The sequence below is a fragment of the Peromyscus maniculatus genome, chromosome 6 (genome assembly GCF_049852395.1).
Source record: "Peromyscus maniculatus bairdii isolate BWxNUB_F1_BW_parent chromosome 6, HU_Pman_BW_mat_3.1, whole genome shotgun sequence".
Lineage (NCBI taxonomy): Eukaryota > Metazoa > Chordata > Mammalia > Rodentia > Cricetidae > Peromyscus > Peromyscus maniculatus.
Genome location: NC_134857.1, coordinates 93858313 through 93868203, shown reverse-complemented (window position 1 = coordinate 93868203; position 9891 = coordinate 93858313). Strand labels below are relative to the sequence as shown.

At 34.6% G+C, this 9891-nt stretch overlaps 1 long non-coding RNA gene across 1 annotated transcript in view; it reads left to right on the top strand.

The window, feature by feature from the left end:
• The first annotated feature begins 438 nt into the window (after positions 1-438).
• Positions 439-9891, top strand: part of LOC121830297 (uncharacterized) — a 31441-nt gene continuing 21988 nt past the window's right edge. The window contains exons 1-3 of the long non-coding RNA XR_013051947.1: positions 439-463; positions 6737-6833; positions 9002-9116. This is a non-coding gene — a long non-coding RNA (uncharacterized LOC121830297). The remainder of the gene's footprint in view (positions 464-6736; positions 6834-9001; positions 9117-9891) is intronic.

The window sequence follows — 9891 nt, the reverse complement described above, 5'->3', positions numbered from 1 at the left end:
GCTTCTACACAATGAATTCTCTCTTGATTTCATACATTATCTAGCAGAAACATACATTTAAGAAAAATAAGTATCTGATGTATATGGTAGGTAATAGATAATAGAAATATAGAAGATAACATATGGCTAGAGAGAAGATTTGTAAGGATGTATTTATGGTGTTATTTTATTTGTATTGAAATGTGATTTTAATTGTATGTTAATAAATAAAGTTGCCCGGGGGTCAGAGCTATTAGAGCCATAACAACTTGGTAGAAGAGCTAGGTACATTTCTGTGTGTTCAGGGATACAGCCAGCATTGGAGACATACGCCTTTAAGACCTGGGGGGCGGTACTTACAGGCAGTGACGAGGCAGTCATGTGTTGGGTTTACAACCAATGAGAAGGCAGAACAGAAAGACTATTTAAAGACAGACACACAGGAAGTAGCTCTCTTTCGGGGAAGCGAGGAGCACTGCAGGAGGTAAGATTTTAGCTCTGAGCTCTGACCTCTTGGCTTTCTCTTTTACATTGGTTCTGTGTTTCTTATTTTAATAAGACAGTTGGTTACATCTACATGTATTCTACACAGAGCTATGTTTCAATCAAATAAAAAAGGTACCTGAGCATCAGCCAGTCAGAAGCAGCCAATTCATAAGAGCATACACAAGTAAAACAAAGCACCTAGCAACAGCCAATCCCCTACTGTCGTCAGTTTGTTTGTGTTTGGTTTATAAATCTCACTTCTCACATTTCTGAGTTGAGCTCCCAGAACATCTTTTTATAAAAACTCCTACATTCAAGAGTCACTCGTCACTCAATTATATGAAATTTTAATTTAGATAGTGTGATATGAGAATATACCAGTGTCTATCCACTGAAAAATACCTTATGAAAATTGAAGTTAAAAAAATTTCAAATAGTAATATAAACACCAAAACACAAGTTTTACATACTTTAGGGGTTTTTAAGGGCATCCACACTATCTCCAAAATTTAAAAAAAAATTAAGTATAGCCAGAGCTACAAATCATTTAAGAACCAATTATAGTAAAACAAAACAAAACAAAAAAACAACAACAAAAAAACAAACAAACAAGAAAACAAAAAGAACTTTTAGCATGGCATTTCTAGCTGAAAGTTCTTTCCTCACCAAAGAGAAAGGCCCTGTTCAGATAAATTTAACAATTATGTCTATTAATATATACACATAATTCAAATAAATAATTTATCTTATTTACAGGTATATTGTCAATACCTAGAAAGGGTTGGTTATCTAGGAAATTATTAATACTTATTAAGTTCAATATATAAATTATTAGTTACATTGATTTGTTTTATGTTCAAGTACAACTTCAATTAATCCTAATAGCTCATACCCATACCAACTCAGACCACACCTGAGACAATATTAGACATACCATCTTTAAACGTATCTCGTGATCTTGTCCAACTTCTTGATGATAGCATGATGCATTGTTAAGCTCTCTTGAGCCCCCTATGTTACACAATTCCACTTGAACCTCCATTGCACAGAGAGGTGCTTCCTAGGATGGATGATCTATTTTTACTTCTTATTATTTTAGCTTTCATTCCAACCCTGTCTTTTTTTTTTTTCATGGAGATTAGATTTGGATACTGTGTTCCAGATATAGATTTGTTTGCTTTCTTGCTAGAGATATTGGTTACCTCACTTTCCAGTGGGGGAAAAAACTAAAAGCAAACAAACAAACAAAAAAACAGTCCACACAAAAGTTTCTATGTACTGCACAGTTTTCAAAAGCCATGAATTTTGTTTTATTTTATTCACACATTGAGCATAATGCTAGGGACTGTAATAATATATTAATCAAATTCTGTTAGAGTATAAAACATTGGTTATTTTAGAAATTTCCTGTATGGAACACAATACAAAAAAAAAAAAGAGTAACTATGAGAAGTTTGAAATTAGTATGTGTAATTTCATACTTAAAACTATTTAAAAAACAATTTAGCCTAGCAACCCCAGCTCAAAATACCACGTTTTTTGATTGTGTGTACATAAGAACAATCCTATAGAATTCAGCAGGCAATTTTAGTTTACATAGATTCAAAATGTGAATAAAATAATCTAACTGATCAATGCTCTTACAAAAGAATATACACTAAAATATACACTATCAGGGTTAGTCTGATGGAGATAATAAATTCAAGCAGTGCTTTCTGTTTCTATGTACTGCAGGCATTATTTGAGTAGTGTGAATATTTTCAGAGAGCTGGTTCTGTTAAACCATACTGCCACATCTCTTGTTCTGATAATGAAAACAGTTGATGCTGAGCCCAACTGTTCAGTCACTATAGGCCTGAAATGATTGACTTTACACCATCACAACAAGCCCTCCACCTCCACAATTGTGGTTTGGCATGTGTGAATGAAAACTTTATGAAGGACTCATGACTACATAATTTAGGTGAAAAAGAATAGCTATTATGGCTGTGAGACCCCTATCATTACACTGCATTTCCTGTGATTTTTTTTGCAGTAACTGGATCATGAGCTCTTATAACAGCTCATCAAAATAAAACCTTGAAAGGTATCAATCGCAAAACCAAGCAGTTTGTCTTTGTGTGTGGAGACGTTAGAGGTTTTTAAGCAAGCCATAGCCTTTTGTTAATGGTATACAGGGGCAACCTTTTGTACAATCATTAGAGAGAAGATGTCTTCAGTGTCTTCCAGTTTCATGGTGATAGCTCATTCTCCTCTATTTCTCCTTCAAAGTGAAATAAATTTGCTTATACATCTTGTTAAAGAATTTTGAAAAACTGTGCCCCATTTGTTAATTTTTAATATAAAATCCCTTTCAACAGCAATGAAGTACATGCGTTTTGTATATTCATATATTCCTGGAGTAATATATTTAACTCATTCAATACATAGCACACTTCTACAATATCATCCAGTTCACAAAGTCTGTCAGTCTTCATTATCAAATTAATGAGCAAAATCAGTTTCATTTTCTGTTAGAAATACTAGAAGTTATTTATTCTAATTCTACTTTAGGTATATATTATTTCAATTAAAATGCATGCACCAACATACACATGCACATGAAAACTCCCTCTAATCCTAAAATAGAAAGTTATGGGAGAAAGTGAGACAGAAAAGGAACTTCATCAAAGTAGAAAAGAGTGATACTCTTATCCTCATGAAACAACCCTTGCTTTGCTTTGACTGGCAACTACATCTTTGTTTGATGCCCTAGAGAAGTTTGGACTTAGTGGCAGTGGAGATTCTTAGTGAGTAGGAAATATGTCTTCCTTTATAACATGGAGAAGGGGAAACTTTGTAAAGAGAATTTAGGAAGACTATACTGGAAATATTTATCCAAAGGAACATTATCAGGAAAAAATGGCCCATACATGGATGATTTGTATGTGGGGTTCCCTAAATGCTACTGATGTCCTCAGAGTTCACTGCAAAGCTTTCAAGTATGCTACAATGAATGCACATCATATTTTGAGTATCCCTTTGATAGATCAACAGCCTTTGAGTTGTTTTCTAAATTTGAAAAACATATTTATATACTTAGCTCATGCATTTCCTTGTTTAGATCAATTTTAGCAACGTTCGTTAAGTATACACTTACTGGACAAATGTCATTCTTAATTCTTATATTCAACAAATTGAATATCCCATTTGTTCATTCTTACTGTAAGAAAAAATTGTTCCTGCTCAGATTGACTATGAAGCATTAGGAGGATTTGATTCTTCACTCTGTTGTCTGACTTGTCCACATGACTTACTTTGACAAAAAAAAAAAAAGTGAGTTGTCCTACTATGTGCCTCAACAGATAGACACATCGAAAATTTTACTCAATAAGCTATTCCTGTTTTCTGCATTTACAAAAATGGACCAAGGAGGTACAGCCCAGCAGAATTTAGCAGGTAGAGTTCAGCTTTGCTTCAGATGAACCACAATCCTCATGTAATATAGACAAAAATTAAATATGTGTGCCAGAGAATGATAATGGTTGTTTAGCATTCACTGCTTCACCAGCTTACATATAGAGCCAACGAGAAATCTAGGCAGCACTTTACCCTCATAGAGGTTATGACCTCCATATAATTAAGTGTGGGTCCAGCATCTCTAATCTGAACATACCAAATTAGAAAGTCTCTAAAATCCAATACTTTTTTGAGTACTTATTTATTGTCCAATATAAAATTGTACTTCTGATCTCCAGTGGTGGGAAGCAAAAAAATACAAGTGAGTACACTAAAATAATTGGGCAAAATTACCTGCAGGAGCAACAAAATATAAATGAAGCATAAATCGTGTGTCCAATCATGAGGTCAATTCCCAAAAGTCCATATTTCACATATAAAAATGTTTCACAGTCTGCAAATATTAAAAAAAATTCCAAAATAGTTTCCAAGTGTTATAAATAGGGAAGAAACAACTGTGTGTCTAAGAAAATAATACAAGGCCACTATGTATGTAATCAGCAATGACACTTAAAAGTTCATTCTTATTCTTTTTAGCTTGATTTTAGATAGGAAAATCTTTTTGTTGCAGGAAACAGAAGTGGTATGTGATTAAAACCATCATAGATTTTACTTCCAGTCACTTTGCAATGGTCTACTTGAGACAATAGTAAATATATTTCTCTCAGTGAAGTAATTATTTCACTTTCATGAAAAGAAAGTAATCTATCTGTAGAAAACAAATGTTTGAAGTTAATGGTACTTTTACATATACTAAAATTATGAAAGACACATGAATTAAATGAAAGATCTCTTTGTTATGTTTTGTTTTTAAATATAATAGTTTTATCAATTCTTTGAGGATTTCATAAATGCCTATAATGTATTTTGATAGTACCCACCCCACACTCTTCCCCTCAACTCCTCTTAGATCCTCCCCTACCCAACTTTCAACTTCGTGTCCTCTTTTATTTAATTTTAATAACACACTTACTCCACCTTGTGCTGCCCATATGCCCATGGTTGTGGAGACACATATTGGAGCATTGCTGATTTACCAGGTAACATGCCCCTAAAGAAACTGACTCTTCCTCCTTTTGCAGCAGTCAGCTGTCCACAGCTCCACAGCTGTGTGTTAGTGGTATGGAATCCCTTCCCTTTCCATGCATGAATGCTGACTGTCATGATCTTAATGCAGGCAACCACAGCTGTTGTGAATTCATGAATGCAGGGGTTCTGTTATCTCCAGGAGACACTGTTTTGCCCAGTTTTCCTTGACCTCTGGCTTTTACAATCTTTCCATCCACACTTCCACAATAGACCCTGAACTTTGGGGAAAGATTTCCCACTTACCGCAGAGCTCTACTCAATCTCTTAGTTCATGTACTTGGACCAGTTTTGTGTTTCTGCATTAACCATTATCCCAGGCACAACGGAAATCTTTTTTGGAGGTCTAAGAGCTGAACTAATCTATGGGTATAGAAATTCAAATTTAGAGGGCAGTTTGATACTACGCATCTTTAGCAAAATTAGAGCAGTATATTTACTCCAGAGACCTACAAGCTCTCAAGCCTCAGTTCTTGGCCAAATTTATATCATCAGACATGTTCTCCATTGGCCCTTGTGGAGCATGCCCTTCAATCCAAGCAAAAGTAGTTGATAACACCTACAACCTTTGTGCCACTATTGCATCCATGGACATATCTTTCCAGGCTCATCATTATTGGATCTTTTAGGATCCACAGCTAAGTAAGATGGTTGATGACTTCGCTCCCCTAGGTACCTGTATAGCACCTTCTAGTACTATGAAAACTAGCCAGCAGGGAGGATGCTTCTTGGTCATAACTAACTTGATTTATCCATGTCTTGTAACCAAAGTGTGTGGTGTCTTCAGCAACATCATCCTATCAACAAGAACAATGACAATAAATTATATTGTTCAAGGTGCCTCTGGGACACTCCTGACCAATAACTCAAAGGGAGGTATCCCAATTCTGGCCCCATACTTTTTATTTGGTAACCCGTGGCTTCTGGGAAGAACATTTACTTCAACTCAGATAGCTGAGTGATTGTATGTGTGCATGTATATGTATGTACATATGTAATAGAATAGATAGAATGTGGAGGAAATTCATAAAAAGATTTCTTTTATGGCTTCCTCAAACATCATTGATACAAGATCCTTCCTCCCAGCCCTTCCTCTTCCTTTCCCTCCCATTCTTCTCCCACTTAAATCTACCTCTTCATTCTTTTCTCTTTCCCCTTCATATTCCCTATATCCCACTATCCCCTTCACGTAAGGTATTTCTTCTCTTAACTGTCAAATGACCTCCTTTCAATTTCCTGACTTCCAAACTGAACACACAAATCTAAATATCTACACTGAGATCCACATATCAGTGAGAACATGCAATGTTTGTCTTCTGGGATCAGGTTATATCACTGAGTACAGTGTTTTCCAGTTTCATCCATTTACCTGCAAATTTTACAATTTCAGGGTTCAGAGTTAAAGAACATTCCTTTACACACAAGTGTCACATTTTCATTATCCATTCATGAGTTGAGGAACATCTAGGATATTTCTATGTGTTACCTATTATGAAGAAGGTAGTCATGAACATAGATGGACATGTGTCTCTGTAGTAAGATATAGTCCAGATGTGGCAAAGCTGGATCAAAACTAAAAATAGATCTACCATAAACAAAAGTATATTTTTAATTTCCTATTGTGTACTTCCTAAAATGCAGGCTTGTTTAAACCTTACCCTAGAATTCTCTTTTCTTTTATGCTAAGACCCTATCATTAAATTCATGCATTTTGGATGGCTGTGATTATTGTCATTGTACCCAAGAGATGTTTCTTCTGTTGGAATTACAAGAATCAAGAGAATGTAAGTCATGCAGTCCTTTCTTCATTGTGTATTATGGATAATTGCAATGACTGTTTGAAGAAGACTGTATCCTAACCTAAGAACTTTTTGAATATTTTATTCAAAAGGAATGTGACCACATGTCTGTCAGTGACATTAGGAGACACCAAGGAGAGCCATTTTTAAAATTTTGCTTACATTCTAGAAATCAACAGAAAATACTCACAAATCAAGTAAGTTAAAGCTATATGTACACTTACACACACACATACACACATTAGAGAGAGACAGACAGACCGATGGGTGACAGACAGTTCAATGTCAGTGGCAGACATGTAACAAAAGTCACTCCTTTACCTTATATAACATATTTTGGTTGATTTAAGTTGGTAGTTCACATTGATTAAAACCTAACAATATACTTGAAAATTGATTTCCTGACTCTAACGCACAACTACCCATGTAACTGAAATTGCAGGTTACCAAGATATTTGAGGGTAAATTATGAAACAAATTATCAGAGGGTCACATTGTTGCATTCTGTGATCCTTGATGGGGGTAGAAACTTCCTTTGTCTCAGCTCTAAATTGGCCAAGACGACATATCTTTAGACATCTTATCTCACCTGTGAGTGGATTAACTTTTGCTTTTAGGGTTTTGGCTCTCCCACCTAGATTCCACCAACCTCAGTTGTGTATTTCCGGATAGTGTATGGTTTGGGCTTGGTAACAACAGCACCAGAAAAGAGACACAAGCAGAAATAGTATATATATTTTTAACTAGCAACTGGACTCACTATATTTGATATTTTCTTAATAAATGAATAAAAATAAAATAAAATGAATGAAAGGGAAGAAATGATGACATTTCCTTTCTTTCCTATGTATCACTTATTACTTCATGAACAAATAGTTGAGTTGAAATCTACATCATGAGCTGGCTCAGAAGTTTCCCAGATCTGGCCCCTGACTAGTGAAGTGTCGTGTTCTGAAGTACATTGGCTCTTTCCTGAGTTTTTCTCTTGTTACCATATGTTTGTTCCATAACAATACCTCACTCAGTTTACTTAGAATTTAAGTTCATTTACATAATGTAAGAAAGCCTGTATTCTAGAGCATTTTCTACAGTATTCTATAATATTCTACAGTTTGTATTCTACAGTATTGTATCTTTCTGGGGTTCAGCTTTGTTGACACACTCAGATGAGGCTTACTCACTTTCACTACTGTTCTGTTTCACAATGTATAAAATAGCACATTGTATTTATCCATTCCCATGGTAACAGATATTTGGATATGTTTATTACTAGTTTTGTGGTGTTACAAACAATTCTATCGTCTTCTTTAATATATTGCTAGAAGTTACTATAGTACATATTTGGAACTAAAATTGGTTTGCTAGAAGATATGTATACGGTCAGGTCCTCACTATAACAGAATATTTTTTTTCATGTGGAAGTAATAAGGAAACTCCACAAACCATGTAACTATGCACATCAATTATTATTCACATCCTTGTGAATATTAAATGTTAGTAAAGGTTCCATTTTTGTGCTTCTAAGCATAAAATAAAGCCCATTGTGGCTTATTTTGAAATCTCAGTTATGTTCAATGGAATCTTTCTCCCCTCCTATATTACTGTTTAGATTTTCCTTATCTTAAGATCTTGATTTTTGACAGTATTTATTTATAGATATCCTAAATGCTCTGATTATCAAACTCCTTTTGCATGTCTGTTTTGTACATGTCTTTTTTTAGGGCATGTTAAGCCCCTTTGTCTTAAAGTTTACAAAAATATAACATATAATTAAAGTATTGTTCAGTTCTCTTCAATAATTCCAGCTGAAGCTTACAGTAAAGACAGAAGGATAATATTTTATAATTTTTGACATTGTTTAAAGTGTAAAATACCACTTAAAGGAAAAGATCAGTTCTAAAATTAATAAGATCTGCTATTGAAAACCAATTTTTTTTCTGGGGTAGTATTGTTTGATCATGGTTTAGAACATATTTAATTTTAAGAATATTTTATTTTAAAATAAAGGTATTTTCTTGTATGAAAGTTTTGGGGGTGTTCATCCATGCCAGAGTACATGTGGCTGTTGGTGGATAAATCAAATGTTGGTCCTTCTCTGAGACATGATTTCATTGACACTACATACACCAGACTAACTGGCTCTTATTTCCTAGGGATTCCCCTGTCTCCATTCCCATTTCCTTAGAGGAGCACCAGCATTATAGAAGTGTACAATATGTCACACCGGTACTGTGGATCCCAACTCGAGTCTTCAGGCTTGTGCAGAAGGTACTTCGATCACTGAGCCATTTTTCTCAGTCCATTATTGTATTGACTCTTTGTTTTGAGTTAAGATGTTCTTGGTAGTTTTTGGCACTAGAAAATGCAAAATCAATATATCTTCGCAGCCACACACTAAAAAACAGTGAAATACATCGACACAGGTATAGTAAAACACTAACCAAGAACATAAAATTGAGTCATCACTGGGCATCTTAGAGAGCTATAAAAATATGCTCCAATTTTCATTCTCATATTTTGCAAGATAAAGTGAAAACTGGGCCTTAATTTTTCAAAGCAGCATCACTAACGTGAAATGAGTAAAATGTGTGTAGTAACTAAGTTGACTAATGTACCACAAAGAATGCCCACTTTCCCTCTAACTTCTGATTTTAATAGAAAATGAATCAAAAGAACAACGAAATATCTCTCCATTAAAGAAAATATTAGTTCAAGCAAAAAGAGTTGGAATTGTAAGTTGTAAATAAACTATTGATAGTAAGGTTTATTATACATTTTAAGTCATAGAAAAAGTGAGTTTGTTCAAGCGGCAAACCTCACATATTTCTGCAGAGTTCTCTGTTATGTGTTTGCCATTGTCTGCGTGGCTCCTTCATATGGGCTGCAGCTGGGAGTTATACAACATCAAAACCGTGAAATGCTGTTCTGAATAATTCCTGATGCACTTCTTATGCAGAACCTCACAGTAGCAGGGCTATGAGCATAAGCCTTAGATGAATTATACATTTTAATGTAGTTTTTGAGAAATGACCTTTGTATTTTT